This window comes from Bactrocera tryoni, unplaced genomic scaffold, assembly GCF_016617805.1.
Source record: "Bactrocera tryoni isolate S06 unplaced genomic scaffold, CSIRO_BtryS06_freeze2 scaffold_25, whole genome shotgun sequence".
Classification (NCBI taxonomy): domain Eukaryota; kingdom Metazoa; phylum Arthropoda; class Insecta; order Diptera; family Tephritidae; genus Bactrocera; species Bactrocera tryoni.
The window spans coordinates 4,458,719-4,484,507 of NW_024395977.1; the positions used below are offsets into that span (position 1 = coordinate 4,458,719).

Below are 25,789 nucleotides of genomic sequence, written 5' to 3' on the forward strand. Positions count from 1 at the left end.
TACTAGCTTGGGGTCTAATGAAGATATGATATTGAGGTCGATTTGAACCTTTTTCGTTTTGACTACTTTTTATCTACCCTTTCTGCAATTTATATTGGGTAGTAAGAAATTCTTTTATTTTTTTCCACGTTGGGTATTTTCTTCACGATGAGAGCGATTGCTGGGTCCCAATTGTCTGTGAGAATGTTTTGTGTCGATAGAACCGAGTTGGAAACAGTGGACTGGTTAATAAATTCTTAACTTGTTTTCTTTTGAATTTTTGTTCAGTACTAGTAATACGGCAAATGCAGCAGTTGCTAATTCTTGTGAAAATGAAGTAGATGAAGACGATGTTGATCAGAATTCAATTTTAAGTGATACTAACCATGATATTGTAAATAGTTTTGTGATCTTACACATTTATTGCTTGAAATTATGTATTAAAAATTTAAATTTAGGAAAACACATCAAGCGTTGCGAATAATGCAGTATCGTCAAGGAAACTTGCAAAGCAGCTGAGAAACGAGGGAAAATCTTACATTTCAAAGTCCGGCAAATTAATTTCCGCACGGGTATTGCGTAAATTGGAAGCTTGCAGGAAAAACTGAGCTTCTAAAATATCTTATGACCACCAAAAAGAAATACATAAGGCTTATTGGACACACGGGTCATATCGTTTGCGCAGAGCAGCTGTTGCTGCGTTGATTGAACTGCAGACTACTAAAACTATTAAGCGGTTTAAGTCTGCTGTAAATCCAAACAGAAGAGATTATTCTTACCACTATTTTTTAGAAGTGAATACTGAAAAAATATCAGTATGCCAAAAATGCTTTAGATTTACTTTGTGCTAGTCAGAACAGTTCATAAAATCAGTTGTTAAAGCAAAAATTGAGGGAACTGGATTTACAGATATGCGTGGGAGACACAAAAATGCCAGAAAATTATCATCTAATAAGCAAAACGAAATTATTGAATTCATTAACAGTTTTCCATCATACGAGTCGCACTATAGTCGTCGTGATACATCATTACGTTACCTTCCAAGTGATCTATCGGTGGCAGCAATACATCGCTTATATTGCGAGAAATACGACCATTCTGTGGCGTTAACAACATTTTCGAGGCCGTTTAATCAAATGGGATTGAAATTTAAAAAACCCAAGCTTGATACTTGCCACAAATGTGACTTACTTGAACATAAGGTAACAGTTGCTACACCTGAAGAGGTTGATTCTCTAAAAGCAGAACAAGCACATCATCTTAGTGAAGCACAACAAGCATATGACGCGAAGAAAGTTGATAAAGCAAAAGCTATGAATGATGCTTCACTAAAGTTGTTTTGTTTTGATCTTCAGCAATGCCTGCCAACACCAATGTTGAGGACTTCCTTGTCTTTTTACAAACGACCATTATGGACATTCAATTTAACTGTTCATGATCTTGAGACCAATCAAGCAATATGTTATATGTGGCATGAAGCTCCAGCAAAAAGAGGAGGAAACGAGATTGTTTTCTGTGTTTTTAACCATCTTCAAAATATGATCTCTAATACAAAACACGTAGTTTTTTGCTGTCCAGGTCAAAATAAAAATAGTTACGTTGCAACAATGCTTGAAATTTTTGCACAAATGGACAGCAATATAACTACTATAGATCACAAATTCTTAGTGCCTGGTCACACTCACATGGAGTGTGATAGCGACCATGCACTAATCGAAAAAACATTAATAAAAATACACCATTTTCGTGATTGGTTTCAATTTGTTCGATCCGTTGGATGGAAAAACCCGTTTTTAGTTATCGAAATGCAGCAAAGCAATATTTATGATTTTGGAAACGCTGCTAAACAATTATTTACCTGGCGGAAAATTGACGATGTCGGCAAAAAATATAATTGGAATGAGATCAAGTGGTTTAGATTTACAAAAGACTTTGGGAAAGTTTATTTTAAAAAATCGCTCAATGAAGAAGAACCATTCCATTTTATAAATATAGTAAAGCGGGGCACCAATAGGGTGAATATTAAAGATTTAAAACTATGTTATGAGTCCCCAATACTAATTAACGAAAACAAAAAAAGATTTATTAGATATGCTACCGTTAGTTGATGAAATATATAAATTTTCTATATAAATTTAAGTACAGTGAAATCGCTAGATTTTTACCCTGATCTAACTGAAAATGATGAGTAATTTCCTATAAATGGTAATATAATTATTAATAATTAATAATAATTATGTATATCGAAATGTGGATTAATTTTAATTTAACTTATTATTTTATAAAAACTTGGTTTTTTTTGCATTATTTTTTCGTTTGATTCTTATATTTCTAATAAAGCTTAAAAAATCATCTTATCTCATGTCTACTGCATTTTTTAATTCAACCTAAAACACTTATTTGGACTTACTGCCAGTACCAATTATTTTTCGTTTCAATATAGTAGCTTAAGTTAAGTTAGGTTTATATTTTTCAGCCAATGAATTTATTCATAATATCTTAAGTACAAAACATCAAATATTTAATAATAAAATAGTTTTTTTTTTATTTATTAACAGTTTTGTTCTAAATAAATGTGTATCTTTATCTGTGGCTAAAAATTTTATGTGAAAACCAAACAAAATTTATTTTACACAAAACCTTTATTATCTCAAAATATGGTGATGATATGATATGGTTTTTGGTCCATAAGTGGGCGACGCCACGCCCATTTTCAATTTAAAAAAAAAGCTTGGGTGCAGCTTCCTTCTGCCATTTCTTCCTTAAAATTTAGTGTTTCTGACGTTTTTTGTTAGTCGGTTAACGCACTTTTAGTGTTTTTCAACATAACCTTTGTATGGGAGGTGGGCGTGGTTATTATCCGATTTCTTCCATTTTTGAATGGTATATGGAAATGCCTGAAGGAAACGACCCTATAGACTTTGGTTGACATAGCTATAGTAGTTTCCGAGATATGTACAAAAAACTATATAGGGGGCGGGGCCACGCCCACTTTTCCAAAAAAAATACGACCAAATATGCCCCTTCCTAATGTGATCCTTTGTGCCAAATTTCACTTTAATGTCTTTATTTATGGCTTCGTTATGACACTTTATAAGTTTTCGGGTTTCGCCATTTTGTGGGCGTGGCAGTGGTATAAAAAGTTGTTGCGAGAGTATAAAAAGGGAAGATTTCCTAGTAGGGTGCGATGTCAACGCAAGGCACACCTAATGGGGTAGCTCCAATATAAACACCAGAAGTGAGTCCCTCTTACAATATACAAAGTGCATTCCAAAGTAAACTAGCGCCCCTGGTGACGCCATCTATATGTCGACTCATGACATTTCATAAATTGGAAGTGAAGCTATTGCGTTTTAAGTGTCATTATGTTTGTGTTATCGGTGTGAAAATGAGCTTCGAACAAAGAGCCAGCATTATATTTTGTTTTAAAATTGGTAAAACTTTTACCGAAACGTTTCAATTGATGAACCCAGTTTATGGCGATGATTGCCTATCACGTAGCAGAGTGCATAAGTGGTTTCAGCGTTTTCAAATTAGTCGTGAGGACATAAATGACGATCAACATGTGGGCCAATCAAAACCGGACGATCACCGGAGATTTCATCGAAACATTGCATTTATTCATCAAAAATCAGACGAAATCATCATTGAAATTCATGGAAATGGAATTGAGCATATCCAAAACATCGATTTGTTGCATTTTGACCGAACATTTGGGCTTATGAAAGGTGTGTGCACGGCACGACCAAAAATTGGTCAGAATCCAACATTCGAAGGACAGCTTGTGACTGATTATTTGACCAAAAATCACATTTTAACCATTAACCACTCCCCGTATTCACCTTTTATGGCACCGTGCGACTTCTTCCTTTTCGAAAAAATGCATTTCCTTATGAAAAGAAAGCGTTATGCAGACGTAGAGGCAATCCGACTATCCAATCGACTACCCAAGTTACGTTGAAATGAGTTAACGCGTTGAGTTTCTTTCTAAAACTGTTTATTTAATAATCCGTAAGCTTACTGCTAACCTACTATTCTTACCGTCGCTGCTGCCGTTAGCGTCGGTCTTTAATTACTTCCATAAGCATTCCCACGCTCATGTACCATGCTCATGCATCGAGCTGATCATCGAATCACAACAGCTGACCAAACATTTAATTTGATCTCGCATGAAGTGAACGATCCAGACTGCATGCATTGCAATTTTTGGCAGCATGGGAACTTCATTACGTTAACTATTGTTAACTTATATGCAACAAGGGTGATAAACCATATTTTATTTTCCCAAGCTATGAAAGATTTCCGGGTTGGGAGGAAGTACTGGACTTCACTATCAACAGATACAGACAGTCTCGTTGTGGATGACTGGAGGGTGTCCGATGAGCATTCCATATCGGATATCTCCTGGATACGCTTCAGCATTCACGAATTTAGTATTTAGTATAGTAGAAGAACAGCATGGGATAAATTTACTAGAATAGCAACAAAATGTCTTGAAAAAGGAGGCAATAATAGAGCAGATAGCAAAAATCTTAACAACAACTTTCAATAAATGCATTCCGCTAACAGTTCTGAATAAAAGAAAGTCTCCTCCTTGGTGGAATAGTGATCTCAAGAATCAGAACAGAATTAAGGAATGCTTTCAATGAGAGTTTCAGAGCCAAAATCTGGCAACAATACAAAAATATCATGAAAAAATACAAAAAAGCAGTCAGGAAAGCTAAAACGGACTCATGGCGATCTTTCTGCACATCGACAGAAAGTTGCAGAGAATCCGCAAGGCTGAGTAAGACGCTATTCAGAGAACATACCAATACTGCCTGCATTAAGGTGGAAGGAAATGCTTAGACTTCTTCTGCAGAAAAATCTCTGGAGGTACTTATAAAAAAGCATTTTCCTGGGAGTTAGCAAACGACGACAACGGAGGTGCAACCAGAACCACTGGCAAACGCAGCTGACTGCTAGGCCTGATAGTAGACAAAACGAAAACTATATATGCCATAAATAGTTTATACCTTTTAAAGCAGCAGGGCTGCTGGAAGAGCCAATGGCTCAAAGGCTTGAAAATTTATACAAATTCAAGGCCAGGAATCCACTGTATTACAGCCCAAGAAGTTGGAAAATAATTTAAGTGGTGTTCCTTCTAAAACCAGGCAGAAGAACACACAATACTAGAAAGGCTAATGACTTACATATAAGAAAAATTATGTCGGATACGTAAAATGCATACATAAAGGGCTGATCAACCGAACTGCCTTTCACGACGTAATAAGTGTATTTGAAAAATCACTACACTACAAATATAACACAATGGCTGCATTTCTTGATATAGAGGGAGCCTTTAATAATATAGAAGTAAGCACCATAATTAGTTCTCCAACACGAGGCGGCATAAACGACACTGTGTGCGGATGGATACAATCGAAAGAAATATTATAGCATCAAACGGCACTGCACATAAACAAGTTATGTGAGTAGAGGGACTCTTCAAGGAGGGTCCTCTCCCCGCTTCTATGGGTTGTAGCGCTGGGTGAAATACTACTCCAATTAAACGGTGGTGAAGTGAAATCAATAGCTTATGCTGACGATATAGTGTTGTTGGTACCAGGCATGGTTCCCTCAACAGTCAGTGACATTATGTAAAGAGCACTACTACCCATAGACATCTTTATACATAAAATAGCAGCATGTTCTGCAATAAGAATAAAAGAATTGGGAGGTTGGAAACGGAATAACTATGGACATAGTGATATCCTAAACCAACTCAACGTTAATAAATCAGACTACATTCCCCCCAAAGCTAGATTTCATTATATATACTTCCAGGTGACGATACCCTCTAGGCGAAAATGAAGAATGGGCATAATAAGGGATGATGATACCATCTCAGTTTATACCGACGGATGCAAAATGGACTGCGAAGTGGGTCCGGGAGTATATGCCGATGATCTGAACATTTCTTTCTCTATCTGTTTACCGAACTCGGCTAGCATTTTCCAAGCGGAAGTACTGGGTATAGAGGAGGCCTGCGAAGCTTTGAATAATTACTAGGATACATAAAGCAGCAATATACACGGATAGCCAGTCGGCTCTCCTGGCCTTGTCGTCGCCAGCATAGTCAATAACTGCACAATATATTGAGCTCACTAAAAGACAAACTCCGTCTAGATTTGATCTAGGTTCCCGGCCACAGGAACATTTTCGGTAACGAAAAATCACACGTTTTGGCAAAGGCAGGAGCTTTCTTAAACGAATCCGAGGCAAAACTAATACTAGGTTTGCCAAGATCGAAACGTGACAACAATAATAAAAAGGTCTACAACATGTGCAATAAAATCACACAGCTAGTGATAATTGTGCCCGAAAGATAACAGGGCTGCACTCCTACCTACCTACCTTTATCACTAAGATATCTTAACCAAACCAACATAAATACAACCTTAACTATATTTCTGTAAAAAATATATATCAAAACTATCTTATTTTTGAGTGAGCATAATGTATCAAAACAACAATATGCTTTGTTGCAGCGATTACTGATATCACGCACAAATATTCCTTGAACGTATAAATATTATTACACTGACAATTAGAATATGTCTACAATGATACTTAACAAATGATTATAATGACACTTATAAATTCACTTTTTATTTATCTCAAATAATGTTCGTACGAGCACGCGTGCGACTCATTTATTTGATAGTACCTACCTGTTCGAACGAATTCGCATGGAATAATTTAAAAGATTTTAACCGTTAAGGAAATTTCCGCAAAAAAGAAAGGAATTCATAATGACATATAAAAGCGTTTTGCCACATGTGGTCAGGGTCCTCTTCCCCACACTACCACCCTCTAAATGAAATCTTGTGGGAATGCCGGTAGTGTCGAACTTAATTATTTGTGCCGTTATTTGATGGCGTGATAGAATGGTTGCCTTTTGGTTTTCTAAGAGATTTTATTTGATCGGGGTGGAACGTGACTGTCAACCGGAAATTTGGTCTTCGGTAGATAGATGGTAGATGCTACATTAAGTGGTTTTCCTTCCGGATCGCTGGCTGCTTCCGGTGTATGGGTTTCGACATGGATTTCCACAGAGCTGTTGGTTGCGTCAATGTACCCCACTGCCGCAACTGTGCATTTAACAGTAGACCAGTTGGGCGTCTTATGATATCATGTGTCTGCCCTATTTACTGTGGCAGTGTTGGGCGTGATAGGTTCTACAGGGGGTAGAAGAAGGACAGCGAAAGCTAGGAAGCTGAAAGCTGCTACGGTGATAAGCATGCTGGTCTGGTGTCTGAGCACACTCGAATGGGCCAAGAGGGTGCTAAGAGAGAGCGAAAACGTTAGGGCAGAACCGGATGTTACAGAACCGAAACCAGCGGTGACCAGCTTGAAAAAAGACTGCGAACTGGGGCTGCGCCAGCTTTTAGCGAAATATTCCGCGAGGAATGGAAGAGAGTGGCGGCGGCCATCTCTTCATTCCATATTCAGTCTCGAACAGCTGTTTGAAGATATGAGGGTCAAGCACGACGTGAGCGCTGAGCTAGCGCTCTTGGAGGAGGGTCTGAAGGACGAAATTCCTCCATATTAACCCTCAACATGCAAAGGCTGCCTCCGCTAACTTACATCTTCGTCTAAAAATAGATGAAGCCGATGTCGTCCTGATTCAAGAACCGTGGCTGACGAGGAGTGGGTCTGCTAATGACTGGGTGCCACGATTCCGATTACTTTGACGAAGGGGTAAAAAAAAAAAGAATTTATATATAAATGGGTTATATACGGATACGGGAGCATGGTAGTTCTCTATGTTTCACTTATTGTTTTTAAATTTTTGACTTGGTGTATTTAAACATACACTCTAAACATGTGTAGAAATAAGTTCGCATTTCACTTTTATTTTGTAATTTTTCAGCTAAAATTATTATTTTAAAAATTACTTATCAAATTCACGGTTTAAAAGGTTAGAATGTTTATAATTACGGGGAAAACCAGTTTTGCCACATCTTAAAAACCAAAAATAAAAGATGTTTTAGAGTTTCACAGCGTTTTCTTTGTTTGCACTAAAAACCTATACAAATGTTTTTCAAGCTTGAATTGAATATGGGAACACTTTTCCCAAATACGTATATGAATAATATGTGACTTATATTTAATAAACATAGATATGTAAGTAAAACCATATGATAATAGTATAAAATTTATATCATATCAGGGTGTCTTGAAGTATTTTCCCTTAGTACTCCTCACTGGGTTTGCGGCCTTCGGCCGCGCTTTAAAAAAATAACCCGTGTAGAGCGAATAACCGGGGTGACTGAAGTATTTCCTCTATTAAATTTAATTAAGAAAAAATTCATCTGCCTTATACTTTACACTTTATTAGGTAAATAAATTTTGCACCTAAAATGCAAAATAGTTTACAAGAGATTGAGAAACTATAGAATAGAAAAATTGAGTTTTGGTTATAAAGTGGTTAAATATTGGTTAATATATCTGTCAGTGATTTCCATTTATTTTTGATGATAGGTGTTTTGTATTTTAGGAGACGATACAATTGTATATAATATTAATATATAATATTACTTATTTGATTATTTGATTATTAAATTAAATAAACAAAATATGCATATGCAAGGAAGCAGTGTTTATACTGCATACTTTACACTTTATTACGTAATATTATTATATAATATTACTTATTTGTTTATTAAATTTAAAAAAGAAATTATCCATATGCATCTATAGAGGAATTTTCGAAAAAATTTCGGAAATTTCAGCGAATTGCCTTGTTATCATATGGCAGCGCTTCATTTCGTCGTAATTGTTAGCACATTAATGATGTTTACTACGAGTGTAAAATGTAATTTTTAAAATAAAGGTTTCTAAAGTAAAAAACGTGCAAAAGTGTAAAATATGGATTTATTTAAATGTCTATATTTTTTTAACCAGGAGGACTTCCTCTTGCCAATGGTACCTTCAGGTCGCGGCGCCAAAGAAATCGGAATTGTGTCAGACTGGGTGCTGTATAAAACGGAACTTGCAATATACAAGTCCGAGTTAGCGAAAGCAAAGAGGAATTCATGGAAAAGCTTCCACGAGAAAGTTGAGGGCTGCCAAGAGTCCTCTAGCTTCAGACGTATTCTCGCAAAGAACCCCTTATCTCCGGGTTATCTTAAAGACTCAAATGGGAAGTGGGTCCTGAGCAGCGAGGAGACACTTCGGATGCTTTCTGAAGTTCACTTCCCGAGCAACACGTCCTCTAAAGGGATATCTCTCAGAGCGCTGCAAGACCATTGTGCAGCCTTTGTCAACGTTCTATATGAACGGCACTTGACCTGGGCGATCAACTCGTCCAAACCCTTCAAGTCCCCGAGACGGATGGCATCATACCAGTGCAGCTGCAACAGGCTGTTAAGGTGTCATGCAACTGCCTGTCACACATCTATGCGAATTGCATAAGACTGTGTTACATCCCGGAGGCCTGGATACAAGTCAGAGTCACGTTCATCCCGAAGGCTGGCAGTGGCTTCCAATTTACGGGCAAGGACTTTAGGCCCATCAGCCTCTTTTCCTTCCTACTAGAAACTCTGGAGATGCTGATTGACTGATACATAAGGAGGTGCATTCCGAGAGACCATTTACTGGGAGCGCAACATGCTTATTGTAAGTTTAAAGATTTCGCTGTTGGGATCTTCCTTGATATTGAGTGAGCCTTCAAAAACGTCGTGCCGGAGGCGGTCATTACCGCTCTGGACGATCTTTGGGGTTGAATCAAACCTTAAACACCTCATTCACAGTCTTCTGTGCAATAGAGTGATTGAAACGAATGGGGCAACGCGAGTGTGCGACGAGCCGTGAGTAGGGGAACACTACAAGGTGTAGTACTTTCTCCTCTTCTATAGATCCTGGTCGTAAACGACCTGTTTATAAAGCTTGAAGATCATGGCTGCAGGGTGATTGCTTATGCAGACGATGTAGCGCATATGGTCAAAGGAAAGTTCCTGAGCACTGTTTACGAATTGACGCAGAGGTACCTCGGCGTCGTAACCAATTAGGCATTCGACAACGGTCTCGCCATCAACCCGAACAAAACCGTGATAACTTATTTCACCAGCAGATACAATATCTTGGCGGCACCCCTGCCGCGAATGGGAGACATCCACCTGCAACCGGCGGGCATAGTGAAATATCTAGGGCTCATCCTGAATAGGAAGCTTTCTTGGAAGCCGTATATCGAAGAGAGAGCAAAAAAGGTATCGATTGCCGATACTGCTATAGAGAAACCATTAAAAAACCACACCACACATGCAAAGAAATTCGAAAGCGTTCAGCGGACGGCGCTTAGTGTATGGTGCACTAAGGTCCACCCCAACCATGGCACTCAACGCCATTCTGAACATATTGCCCGTTGACATCCCAGGAAGGAGTATAGCTGCGGAAGCGGCCATTAGTCTCAAAAAGTATGTGCTCCTGAAAGAATAAGGGTCTGAACGCTCGGAAATCCCCACTTACTTTGGCTTCCTGCCGGATCACTTGGATCATGGAGTCGCCAAACCAAACTCGGGCGGTTCCTTCTCTACCTACATACCGGCGATGGAGATATGGGTAGGAAGAAGCCGTTGGAATAGAGGGGCAGTGAGCTTCTTCACGCACGGGTCACTGTCGAGAGCTCTCCATCAAATACAGTTTCAAACTTCCTGATTATTGTAGTGTCTTTCAGGCCGAGGTTGCAGCCCCTAAGGTGGCAGTAGATTTGCTGCTCCGGAGTGCAGTCGCCTTCAAAGAGGTGATCATCCATTCAGATAGCAGAGCGGCGATATTAGCCTTGAACTTATTTACTGTGCGTTCATGGCTGGTGGAAGACAGCCTAACCTCGCTTCCAATAGCATCGAATGCTTTTGCGTTAAGACTGGTATGGGTGCCAGGCCAAAACAAAATCGCAGGAAACTGTAAAGCGGGGAGCTAGCAAGGAATATGCCACAAAGCCTTATGCAAATCTGTAGTTCGAACACAGGAGTTCTTTCTTTCTATGGAATCACAAAGGAATACACATAGCAGTTCACGTGCGATCTTTCTAGTCAGCCATCTAACCTAACCTAACCTAACCTCGCAGCTTAATTATGAATGTAGCGTCGGTGACACTCTGTTGTCGTCGCAGAAAGAGTGTGCGGAAGTTCTGTTAGGAGCGTTCTTTCCCAGGGCGGAGACTCAGGTACCTCAAGCAAAAGAGGTACCTGTCCCTCTATTAGACGATGGAGAGTTGGGGTACGCCTTTGGCCTGGTTAGGTCTAATTGACCCCAGGTTTTATCGGTTTCAACGCAGAGTTGTGCAAACGCTTAGGGAAGGAAAGGACTCTCAGCTTGGGTAGCTCGAGCCAATCTGTAAGTGCTGTTCGTATGCGATCCGCTGTGCTTTTGAGCGACGTGGGGTAAGGCTGTCGTCAGCAGCACAACGGACGTTTTCTTTGATCGAGGTGTCCGAAATTTTTATCAGTATCAATATCTGCTGGTTTAATGCTTACGTTAATTTCTTTGCCGTTGACTTCGATGTCGATAACGTGTTCATCTCTTATTTTGATAACATTATAAGAGCCAGTGCATGGCTGTGTCAGGGGATGTTTTAGAAGTCTACTCAGAGGAATATATGTTTACAGCAGAATGTTTTCTTATTGCGGTGTGTGAGTTGGTTTGATGCTGTGGATGTAAGCACCAAATTTCTCGCAGAAAATGCCGCGTAGTATTAAAAGGATCGTTCAGAATAGATCTTCTGCTGGTGACGTTTTCAAAAGCTCTTTACAGCAGGTTCATAAAACAAGTAATATTGATGGAAGTACCTGTACCCATTGTGCTGCTTCGTGTCCCATAATTTGTGCTTTAAGTGTGTGGTGATACTTTTCTACGAGTCCGTTTTATTCTGGGTAATATGTTGTTGTGCGGATTCGTTTTCTTCTAACTAGACGTAAGAGAGAAGTGAATAGTGCGCTCTTTAACTAGGTGCCTTGGTCGGTTATAATGAATTTTGGGCAACCGAAACGTTCGACCAAATGTGAGTAAAGGAAATTCACGACTAAGTTAGCTGTAATGTCCTTGATAGAAACCGCATTTTGATGAATCTGTCGATCATTGACATGCAATATATGGAACCCTGAGAGATCCGATTGGGTCCAAGTGGACATGCTCGAATCTTTCATCTGGAAACCGGAATGAGGCGTTGTATGAACGTACCGACCCATCTTTGATCGCTGACAGGGAACACACGTCCCTAATGTATCCTTTGCCCCCAGGGCCACAGAATAGTGTTTGCAATTTTAACATCATCATTGCTATTAGCAAACGCTGGAACTCTTCATCTGATGATTGTGCTATTGAAAGTTCATATCATGGTCGATGGTTCATTGTCCCAATGCGTGAAAAAGTGTCGGCTACATTGCTATTAGAGCCTGTAATGTATTGGATGAACAGGGTGAACAACGAGTATTTTCTCTTTTTGACCCAATGTTTTGAATAAACAGGGTGAACAAGGAATCCTTTCTCTTTGACCCAATGTCGAAAATTTTGTAAGCCTTCCTAAAACTTTTTGAAATACTATCCCAGTGGTTGCCATAATTTATTATTTTTCTGATCGAGGACTGCCACAAAAGTACTGGATGCATCACAACTGAACCTGAGGATGTGTAAGGAGCGCTGCATCCGCGAGCTGCTCTTTAACTGCCACCAATGCTTCTTTCTTTTTTTTTCTTTGAACATTTTAAAGGATCATTGAGTGGCGCTTGAACATTCGCGCCGTTTTTTATAATGTCTGTAGAAATTTATGGCGCCAATAAATCTTCTTTATTCGATAATTGTTTTTGGCTTAGGAAGCTCTTGGAAGGATAGCTTTCGGTCAGAGAGTGGTGCTGAGCCATGCGCAGAGACTTGATATCCTAGGAATTTGACGTTGGTTGAGCCTAAGACGCATATGTGTACGTTAAAGCAAAGGCCTAATTAGCTGAGCCGCTGGAATATCAAACGCAAATGTTGATCGCGTTATCGTTCATTACTTGAGGCTATGTGGAGGTCGTCTATGTATGCGTAGGCGAAATCAAGGTCGCCGCATGGTCTCCATTCGCCATTTTTCTTTTTACAGTGGATAAATAAGTCTCAGACCCCCCTCACAATATAATACTACTACACCACACACATCACATACACCACATTCTTCACAACACACCACATCTTACATTCCACATCACGCGCACACAAATACCATGCACAAGTTGAGGAACGTATTCCGTACAATAGTAAAAAACCTCAAAACAACCTTGAATTGGAACAATTGAAATGCACTATCACTACAACAAACAATCTTAAACAAACAAGTATCAAAACAACCTTGAGTTTGAATACCACAACAACCTTATCTTAAAACAAAGCAAATGTTTTAAGTAAACAAACCTAAACAAATAATACAATCTGTATTTAAACAAACTATCAACTAGTAATAAGTAAACATACTAATTAGTATAAATAGAAGTAAGAACCATGTAATAAGTTAGTCTTAAGAGTATAAATAAAGAGTACACATTTCGGTGCAGCTCAAAATACATATATTCTTTTGACTCATTTTTTACTTTATGTAAAAATTAACTCACATACCAAAAAATAACAATAGGGGCCGACGGACGGAGCACTCGCTCTCTTTCGTTTTGAGACGCAGACAAACGCCCTGGGTCTTTTTCTTCCTTTATTGAAAATTGAGCGATGAGTATAGTGCTAAGATATTCATTCATATGTATGTACAATTATGGTGCTTCGAGCCGTACCGGGCGGCACCATTGACTTTGATTATTATTAAAATTGTGGTGAACACAAACGAAAAACGTACCCGACAAAAAACATAAAATCACCTAAATATACAAAACAAGCGATTAAAACATATACACACCCCTATTCTGTGCACTTGACAAATTAGTAAAATATTGAAAATTAACTCAAATATTTATCAAGCACGAAATGTTTTGGTATTCTGTGCCAACCTTGATAGAAGTAAAAGCTTCAATTCGAAAAAGCTTTTCCCCACACGTGTGGTGAACAAAATAATGTAAATAGAAACAGCTGATTTCTATTCAAATTATATTAATAGCAATTTGCGCGCAGTCAAATGCTCCTATGGTGCTTTTTATTTCAAATTTTCTAAAAAATCTGGAATATATGTATATCAAATAAATTACTTTAAGTTAGTATATTATTATTTCTTCTTCTTCTTAATTGGCGTAGACACCGCTTACGCGATTATAGCCGAGTTAACAACAGCGCGCCAGTCGTTTCTTCTTTTCGCTACGTGGCGCCAATTGGATATTCCATGCCATCGAATGCGATATTCGCCGTGGCCAATGCGCAAAGGACCATAAATCTTTCGCAGAATTTTTCTCTCGAAAACTCGTAACGTCGACACATCGGTTGCTGTCATCGCCCAAGCCTCTGCACCATATATCAGGACGGGAATTATGAGCGACTTATAGAGTTTAGATTATGTTCGTCGAGAGAGGACTTTACTTTTCAATTGCCTACTCAGTCCGAAGTAGCACCTGTTGGCAAGAGCAATCCTGCGTTGGATTTCCAGGCTGACATTGTTGGTGGTGTTTACGCTGTTTGCAAGATAGACGAAATTATCTACAACTTCAAAGTTATGACTGTCAACAGTGACGTGAGTGCCAAGTCGCGAGTGCGACGACTGTTTGTTTGATGACAGGAGATATTTCGTTTTGCCCTCGTTCACTGCCAGACGCTTTTTTTGTGCTTCCTTTTCCAGCCTGGAGAAAGCAGAACTAACGACGCGGGTATTGAGGCCGATGATATCAATATCATCGGCATACGCCAGCAGCTGTACATCCTTGTAAAAGATTGTACCTGTTCGATTAAGTTCTGCAGCTGGAATTATTTTCTCCAGAAGCAGGTTGAAGAAGTCGCACGATAGGGAGTCGCCTTGTCTGAAACCTCGTTTGGTATCGAACGGCTCGGAGAGGTCCTTCCCGATCCTGACGGAGCTTTTGGTGTTACTCAACGTCAGTTAACACAGCCGTATTAGTTTTGCGGGGATAGATTATTTGTATTACAATAATACTTGCCCCGTTTTTATAAAAGTTTCTTCCTCTTTTGAACTGGGAAACTTTATTTCTCCTCCCTTCACCTTCACAATAAGTTTTGCTACAGCCCGTACACTTCACGAAAGGAACGACTGACCCATGGGCAAGTTGACGTTGTTACCTACACATTTCCTGATATGAGCCGTGTCCAAAGAAGTTCATAGCCGCTGAAACCATTACAGTTAAAAGTAGTGACGTTTTCTGATTATCGTGTGGGGCTAGTTCATCAATTTTTTCAAATTTCTGGCCCAAAGGTATTCTCGCTCACAGAATATGGATTGCTATCGTCGTGTAAATATTTTAAATGCCGCGCGCGATTCCTATTCTCACAATTTTCATCTTCGTTTAACAATAATAACAAAAGTAAAATGTCTTCCATTTTCACAACAAGATGCACAATCAGATATTTAATTCATAACGAACACTGTCAAGAGCATTTGACATCTTAACAACTTATAAAGAAAAGAGCTTTTTATTTCAGACACAGAATACGAAATGCTTGATAAATTTCAAATTTTGACAAATTAGAAATACAGTGGACTCGCGGTAATATGAACACCCTAAATTATGAACCCCTCAAAGTATGATACCATTGACTACTCTAAAATATGAACTTTGGACAAAAGCTCTAAAATATGAACAATATTGTTGTCAATAACGAATTTAAAGCGCTTTATAATTCGGGGAATTCCGTAGTTATTCGCATTCAATATACATGTATATACATATGTATTTACCCATCGCTCGAAAATGCTTACATGTGCTCATTACAGTGTTTGATTTTGTCTACGTCAGTCGTCTGTAGGAATTTTTAAGTGTTTTTGGTTGGTGATTGCACGCAAGCATAAGTGCCTCTTTATTTCTTTAAGAAATAATCAAATCAATGAAACATGCACACAAAAAAGCATACGTTTCTGACTTTAAGAGACAAATCCGATATTTTGGAATGCTTACGAAAAGGTGCAAGTGTTACAAATTTAGCAACTAAATATGGAGTGGCAAAGTCTACAGTATGTGGAATAAAGAAAAATAAAAATGCTATCCTTAAATGTGTTAACAATACTTTTATGGGTCCTGCAAAAAGGAAAACTATGCGTCCAACAGAGTATCCAAAATTAGAAAAAGCGTTGTATATATGGTTTTTGCATATGAGGGACAAAAAACTCCCGGTGAGCGGACTGATGTTAAAAGAAAAGGCGAAGGTGCTTCATTGTACAATTAAAGAAAATTGCCTTGATTTCAATGCCAGTGATGGATGGCTTCAAAATTTCAAAAAGAGATATGGCGCTCGGTTGCTCCAAGTTTCTGGAAAAAAACTATCTTCACAGCCCCAAGTTGGTCGATCCATTCAAAAAAGCTCTAAAGACGAAAATGGAAGAGCTTGGTTTAAGCCGGGAGCAAAATTACAACGCCGACGAATCCGGTTTATTTTGGAAACTTTTATCACAAAAGACGTATGTATCATCATTAGAAAAAACAGCCCCAGGAGCAAAGATGGAAAAGCAAAGAATAACATTCTTGTGATGTTCAAATGCGGAAGGATCTCATCAACTCAAGCTCCTTGTGATAGGCAAGGCCAGAAACCCCCTTTGTTTTAAGGGGTTTGACTGCCCTGTTCATTATAGACATTCAAAGTCCGCTTGGATGACTGCCGCTATCTTCAAAGATTGGTTCCATCGTTCATTCATACCTGAGGTAAGTTTTAACTCGTATTTCAGTAGCTTACAACTTATGTAGGTAACGAAATTTTTGACAAAAAAAGGTCTACCAGTTAAGGCTGTCCTTTTAATTGATTCTCGCATCCACCTGAGAATGAACTTAAAAGTGAAGACGGCTCTATTTTAGCAATGTTTATGCCGCCCAACTTCCCTCCCCTTATACAACCCATGGACCAAAATGCAATCAGGATTACAAAACTTTATTACAGAAACAGTCTTTTGGCTTCCGTTGCTGCAACAGGATGTGACTTGCTAGAGTCTATGAAGCAAATTTCACTTAAGGACGCTATTATTACCCTTGAATCTGCATGGAATAAAATGGATGAGGCTGTGCTATCAAAATGCTGGAACAATGATTTGAGTATGCTTGAAAATCAAGAAGATCCTGAAGATGAAATTCCTTTGAATATCCTTCGAAGGAACTTGAATATGAATGTGGGGGACTTGGAGGAGAGCGCAGCCAATCTTTTACAAAACTTGAGACCTGAGGTTTGTTTTATCAGAAACGTAAACTCAAAAAGTTGTTATTACTACATATTTATATTCACTGCAGATTGGAATCACTGCTTGCAACGTTAGAGAATGGAACGAGGATGCTATTGAATTCAATGAAAATGAAATACAAGAAATATCCGACGAAGACGACTATACTGTAGAGTCGCAAAAGACGATTACAGCAAGAGAAGCTATTGACATATTTAATAATGCTTTGGAATGGGCTGAAAGTGAAATGGTTGAACAAAAGGAATTAAATGTATTAAAGAACCTAAGGGAAAAAGCAGTTTTTAAGGTGGTTGAACAAAAGAAACAGCAAAAGAGGACTACCGATTTTTTCCAAAATGAGCTTCAACTTTTTATAATTTAAATAATATGAAATTATATCTAAACTGTTTTGTTTACATGCAACATTGTTTTACTTGTGTAACGAAAAAAATTAAAAAAATAAATTTATTTTGAAGTTTAAAATAAAAAAATTTAATTTAATACTACATTTTTTCGTTTTTGCACCTTTCGTAAATATGAACAATCTCGCAAAAATTAACAGTCCTGTTTTTAATTAGTTCATATTATCGCGAGTCCACTGTATGTTGAATTTGTCAAGTGCGCAGAATAGGGGTTATAGTATGTGTTTATATATGCATGTTAGAAAGTTATTGCTCCATTTACATACGTGCTTACATTTGTGTATATATACGCACACAATACAAACACAATACAAAAACAAGTAAGGAAGGGCTAAGTTCGGGTGTCACCGAACATTTTATACTCTCGCATGATAAAGTGATAATCGAGATTTCATTATACGTCGTTTACATATTTTTCAAATACCGTATTTTTGTAAAGTTTAATTCCGCTATCATCATTGGTTCCTAACGTATATACTCGTATTATACAGAAAAGGCATCAGATGGAATTCAAAATAGCGTTATATTGGAAGAAGGCGCGGTTGTGAACCGATTTCACCCATATTTCGTACATGTCATCAGGGTGTTAAGGAAATATTATATACCGAATTTCATTGAAATCGGTAGAGTAATTCCTGAGATATGGTTTTTGGTCCATAAGTGGGTGACGCCATGCCCATTTTCAATTTTAAAAAAAGCCTGGGTTCAGCTTCCTTCTGCAATTTCTTCCGTAAAATTTAGTGTTTCTTGTTAGTCGGTTAACGCACTTTTAGTGATTTTCAACATAACCTTTGTATAGGAGGTGGGCGTGGTTATTATCCGATTTCTTCCATTTTTGAACTGTATATGGGAATGCCTGAAGAAAACGACTCTTTAGAGTTTGGTTGACATAGCTAGAGTAGTTTCCGAGATATGTACAAAAAACTTAGTAGGGGGCGGGGCCACGCCCACTTTTCCAAAAAAATTACGTCCAAATATGCCCCTCCCTAATGCGATCCTTTGTGTTGTTCACTTTAATGTCTTTATTTATGGCTTAGTTATGACACTTTATAGCTTTTCGGTTTCCGCCATTTTGTGGGCGTGGCAGTGGGCCGATTTTGCCCATCTTCGAACTTAACCTTCTTATGGAGCCAAGGAATACGTGTACTAAGTTTCATCATGATATCTCAATTTTTACTCAAGTTACAGCTTGCACGGACGGACGGACAGACGGACGGACGGACGGACGGACGGACGGGACGGACGGACAGACAGACATCCGGATTTCGACTCTACTCGTCGCCCTGATCACTTTGGTATACATAACCCTATATCTGACTCTTTTAGTTTTAGGACTTACAAACAACCGTTATGTGAACAAAACTATAATACTCTCCTTAGCAACATTGTTGCGAGATTATAAAAATACAAATTCAAATAGATACATACTATTACTATTTTCCGGCAATACCCCTTCTGTTTCTTAAAGCCATCCTGCTTAAAAACACGTAAGCTGAGCCACAATAATAACTAATGCTTCAATCAAAAGCAAAAAGATTAAAGAACATACAAACATTTATATATTCACATTCAATTTTATTATTATCTTAAATTATAAGATTTGCATTTAAATTTATGTACATATATAACAACAAATTTATATTTAACATATTCGAACATTTGCATACTTACCTTCATAAAAACCGTAATATTGGGGTTTTTTGTTCAGAGCTTACAGACTTAAGCATTTTCGAAGCAGTCGAACTTTCTTCAAACAATTTTGAAACAACCTGTGAAGCATTTCTTTTTCCAGCTTTGCAAAGACTTAAAGCACAGCCAGTCAAAAAAGCTACTGCCTTCCTTCCTTTTCCTTCCTCTTCGGCAAAATGTGTGCACAGTGAAAAACGTGGCAAAAACGCAGAAATCAGCTGTTCTCTTTTGTTTACATTTCATTTGTTTGACATTTCATACAATTCTAAAATTGTGTCAGCAGCAATATGGAAGTGGACAATAGCGGTGAAATGTTTTTAAATTTGTGCGAATTGTACTCTTTATATAGTTTATATAAACAATATAAAAACAAAAAACGAAAGAGAAGGTACAAAATTCGCCCAATCAATAAAAACTGAGGCGTTTGCGGTTACCAGATAAAAACTTTTCTGGTAATGAAAAACAGCGAACTAAAACAACTTTTTTTGCATACAAGGATGCCGCCGGACGTCTATAATTTGTTTCTGAATTCGGTATGGAAATCCTTGAAGAAGCCAAGGCAGCGGATTGGATCCGAGGAAGGCTCTCTTTGGTAATACTGTAAGTTGATTTGTTGTGTTTTGCAAATTAATACTCGTATACGTATGCATTTATATACATATGTACTTCTCTTACAATTGTTAGCTATTTGTCACAAGGCGTGTCGGTGCAGAGCATTGGATGGAGCTATAAGTTAGGAAAGTCAACAGTACGCGAAATCATATTAGAGAGGTGTGAAGTAATCTGGCAGCTACTTTCCCCAATTTATGTTAGCGAGCCAACAGAGTCTCAATACAAGGACATTGCAAACGATTTTCATAATATGTGGAACATTCCGAATTGTGTCGGCATGGATAATATGATACGAGACTCTTTGATTCGAGAGAGAGCTGTCAAAACTCGCATTTTTTATAACATTTGTCAATGATGCCACTGCTGAAAAACATTATATTGAGTATGTAATAAATTATACAAAACACTAAATAAAACACTTTGAAAATGCATACATATATAAAAGCTAAAATACAAAATCATTAATCAATTTACATAAACATTTATTTTGCCAAAATATGTTCGCACAGTTCAATGAAATTTCATTTCACACTAATATCGTCAAGTAATTATAGCGCTTTACTTCTGGCATCCCGCCTTTTCTGAAATCAACTGTCAAAAATTCCCTGATCTCCTTGGCTGTCAAATAATCAGGGAACGCGTTTGAGGGAAAAATGAGAGCCAATGCGAGAGTCCCGTATCATATTATCCATGGTGTCGGTGCAATTGATGGTAAGCACGTTGCTATTAAGTGCCCGGCCAATTCTAATTCGATTCGATTCGAATTATACAATTATAAAAAATTCTTTAGCATCGTTTTGATGGCTGTATGTGATGCGAAATATACGTTCACAGCAGTTAGTATTGGCAGCTATGGAAGTCAAAGTGACGGAGGTACTGTATATTAAATTGTTTAACATTATAGTATAATGGATTTCTGTTATTATTATATTATTATTATTTATACAGGAATCTTTCGACTTACTCCATTTGGCCATGCATTAATACAAAACACTCTGTCTGCAGGTGGTGGCAAACCTGTGCCACTGTCTGACGTGTCACCGGAACCTTTTCCTTACTTTTTCGTTGGAGATGCTGCATTCCCATTACGAAATAATTTAATGCGCCCATTTCCTGGAGCTAATCTAACACACACGAAACGTATTTTCAATTATCGATTGTCACGCGCTCGTAGAGTCATAGAAAATTTCTTTGGTATATTGACTGCTCGGTGGAGAATTTTGAAAACAACGATTGAATGTAATCCAGAAAATTGTGAAAAAATTGTGTTGGCTTGCATAGCCTAACACAATTTTATAATGTTGAATGACCACAATCGCTGGTATTGTCCGGAGAACTATGTAGATCGAGTGGAAGGACCCGATGAATGGCGCCGGGAAAATGAAAGCAACTCTTTACGACCAATGCGAACTTCGGTGCGTAGAGGTCCTTCAAATGCGTTAAACTTACGGAAGAGACTTGCTAACTGTTTTATAAATAAAGGATCTGTACCATTCCAGAACAATTTAGACTCTATTACAGGAGGACCATATGCTCCTGGAGGACCTTATTAGAAATAAATACCATTTTTTTTTTTCATTTCATAATTTTTTTCATTTTATTTAATTAAAAACAAAAGCATATGTTCAGAATTATTTACATAACATTTTAATTAATTTTAATAAAACTAAAATAATAATTTAAAAATAAATACTTCACTTATACATATATTCTATATTAAATTAACTTAACATGTTATTAGTAATCTCCTCTCTGCACTTCAAACGCAGCTTGCAGCATTTTCTCGATAGTCCTCGTTTGTTTTTCGTCGTCCATTTTATTTAAAATGGACACAATTAAATTGCTAAATGATTGCACTGCCGGACTTGTTGATTGTTGTTGTTGGATCTGTTGAGTTGGTTGTGTTGACCATTTATTTTTAAACAACTCGATCGCTTCCATCATCTTCTCGTCAACCTCGCTGGTAGTTGACCCAGATTGACCTCGCTTTCTACGCTTTTGGGTAGCCGCCTGCGTAGAGCAGGATGGTGAGGGAAGCGAGATGGATGCGACGGCAGCGATATTTCAATTGGACTTATAGTAGGTGATAAGGGCCATAGCGGTGATGGAACTTCCCCCTCCTGCGCATAATCATGACCCTGATTGGTGACTGCAGTTTCACAAATATTTTGTGAGAACCTAACCCTGTAAATTAAAGTTTTTATTTCAAATACAAGTATGTATATTCAATTAATATACTAAAACTTACGGCCGTGGTACAATATGTGGCTTGAGGAACTTCATCGTCTCCAACAAATGCCACTGCGTTTGATATTCCATCCCGCTGCCACTGGGGGCGTTAGCCTTCCGTACTTCCCTCCCGTAGCGATCCGGGAGTGTCACCCATCTACGGCGACACATTTCTCCTTTATAAATATAAAATATTATTACTAACAACATAAATAGTTGTAAATAACAAAGCAACTTATCACTTGCGTTCAACTCCCTCCCGATTTCAGCTCACAAGGCATCTTTCCTTGTTTGCAGCTTGTAATATGGACTGCTCTTATTAAACAACTCGGTTTTATGCTCAACAATGCAATCAATTTCTCGTCATCTATAGCTTGTTTATTTTCACACACGTATTTCAATCAATCCAATAAATTTTTCTTTTGACGTTTGTTTCAATGGTGCTTTTTAACGTTTGAACAATGTTGCCATTGCTCAATACGCATATATAGTTTTGAGCACATCTTTGTTTTGAATTACAATTTTTTACAATATAAAATATAAAACTGAAAACAAACTATTAAAAATAGTTTACATATTTATAAATAATAGAATTCGACTCTGATTTTGAGTTATTTTATGAAAATTTCAAACATATTGAAACATATTGAACAGATTTAATTATAAAAGTTGATAATTACTATAGTATATCGATATTGGCAACCCTGCGTTTTGAGAGAGCAATCAGCTGACACGTTTCCTCCGCAAAAATCCAAATGTCGTGAATTCTCACGTCATCCCACTTCAAAGAGAGAAGGGAGTAGCGTTTTTCACTGTGCAGTTACATTGCGCTCCCATAAGATAGGTCGTGGCAGCTGACACGCGCCCCGATTCTACGTTCTCCACTGTTTGAGCTTTTACGCTTGCCGCTACCATTAACTCTTGGTTAAGTGTTTCGTTAACAACTGATGCAATTTTGTTTTTGAGTTTTCATTGTACAGTCTGAAAAAGGTTTTTGTATACGGTGATGAACAGTTGGCTTAGAAAAAATTATATTTTCATCCAACCATTTCTTATTTCGCTCTTCGAACTCTGACATAACCCTATGACATTCTTTCCACTTTTCTACAAGTTTGCTTATGAAATTTCTTAATTGTTTTTGAATTTTGCGAGTTTGCTCTTCACGATACATTAAGCGATCAATGACGTTAGAAAATATAGGATTTTCAACCATTAGAAATTTTTTTGTTGGTACTGGTTCACTGTGCCATATTAAAAAAGGGTGCGTTTAGACTCTGCCATAGTATCTCAAAAAGGAAAAAAATCAGTATTTTTCAAATACTTGCAGCCAATTTTTGGACAAGACGTAGACCACAACATATTTTAACAAATTATACAAACATTGAATCGAATCCCATCGAATCCACCAAACTTATTTTCTACGCAACATTGGATTACACATATAAGAACACTTTGATATAGGACAATTTCTTTTTCCATTGTAAAGATCTAAAACATATATTAATAGACCACAATGACTTTTGTTTTATTTAACACATACCAAATAATAATAATTAAGTCACAAATCTTATTACAAAATTTTATATTTAAGTTTTTCAGTTCAACAAAAATTGCACTTAAAAATAGGTAAATAGTAATTATTGCACTTGTTAAAACATGTGTTAAATTCGAAAGCTCACAGATTTGCGAATATTTGGAACAAATTTTTGATGCAAGATTTGAAGATGTTTCCGTATAAAGTCCAGAAGGTGCATCAGCTGTTAGCTGGTGACCGCCAATCGCGGCTAACATACGCTCAAGCCATCCTTAATCACCACCAAGAGGAATCAAAAATAATCATGAACGATGAGGCCCATTTCCATCTTAGCGGGTACGCAAATAAGCAAAATTTACACTTCCGGGGCACTGAAACTCCGCGTGTAACCCACGAAGAGCCATTACACTTGCTTAAAGTCACTGTATGGTGTGCTGTTTTCGCTGAAAGAGTCATCGGACCTTTTTTCTTCGAAGACGTCGCGGGCCAAATGGTTACTGTGAGTAGTGAGCGCTACAGAGCAATGATCAACGAATTCTTTTTGCCGCAACTTGATGAATTGGGATTGGAAAACATGTGGTTTCAACATGACGGTGCAACGGCACACACTGCACGTGCCACAATTAAAAAAATTACAGCCAAAAAACATCGGAAGGTTATTTTTGCGCCACCTGTTATTAAGGTAGAATTAGACACAGAGGCAGTCGGCCGTAGACGCGTACGAGCTGTTTAAACAATTTAATTACCAATTATCAAGCAATAACAATCATCAGAAATAAAGTAAGGGGTACAGCTAGGGCAGTGCTAGTGTCTCACAACACAGTACTTAATTTCGATGCAATCATAGCTCGGCTGGATTGCTCATACGCAAATAAAACTTCGCTACGACTATTGAGTCAGGGCCTCGAAATGGTTAGACAAGGAGAATTAAGCCTCATGGAATATTATGATGAGGTCGAAAGGAAGTTGACCCTCGTTACAAACAAGATTTTAATGTCAAACGAGGCGGAGTAAGCTGCATTGCTAAACGATGAGGTCAGGGCAGATACACTCCACGCCTTCATTTCTGGCTTGAAAAAGTCGCTTAAGGCAATTGGTTTTCCGGCACAGCCAAAAGATTTAGCGTCTGCATTAGCGCTAGCCAGAGAAGCAGAGTCGAGCATAGAGCGCAGTATGTTTTCGGCGTCCTACGCCAAAGCTAGAAAGCAGAAGGAGAACAGACGCGGGAAAATAATAGAAATTGACCGCTCGCGAAACAAGGCAGAAACTATAAAGATGAACATGGCGGTGAGAGGAACCCCCATTTTGTCAAAAGGCAGCAGGGTAACAACCAAGAACCAAGGCAGCAGCGATTGAATAATGTTGTTCAGAGCGCCCCAGATTCGGAAGGATATCAAAAGTCCGCGGAATCAGGCGACAATGGCTCACTGCATTTTTTAGAGAACTCTCCCGGCTGCCATATATCAAAAAATTACATTAGCCCATAAAGGAGCTACAAGAAGTAATTCCTGTCGAAAGCCCTTTCACCGTAAGCTCGATACATGGTTCGAGCAAAGTAACTAGTAAACGCTTTATGAAAATGTTTGGCCAAATCTCCCCATTCTTCGTGCTAGACACACTAAACTCTTTTGATGCAATTATAGCATTCGACTTGTTAACGCAAGCAGAAGTTGAACTTGAACTTACGTAACAACACTATTAATTACAACAACAAATCCTAGCAATTGTAGTATCATTACTGTGACAGTTGGGGTACTCACAACGTGTCAAAAGCATCGTAAAATCATAAAATCATAATTTATGCTAGTGTAAAAAATTTGTTGTTGGATTGCATACTAAAATAAGTTTACGCAAATACAACTTTCAACGCTATGTATTCGGTTCGTCATAACTGATCAGCTGATTTCTGTTTACATCAGTTTGCTTTTGTGTTGTGGTTACATGTGTGTTTAAATTTAAATTTCTTTCAATTTTCTATTGTCGAGGGTTTTCGGAATA

The 25,789-nt window shown here is 38.0% G+C and overlaps 1 pseudogene; it reads left to right on the top strand.

Moving 5' to 3' along the window:
- Positions 1–20,828: 20,828 nt before the first annotated feature.
- On the top strand, positions 20,829–21,581 carry LOC120780397 (annotated as a pseudogene).
- The last annotated feature ends 4,208 nt before the right edge of the window (positions 21,582–25,789 follow it).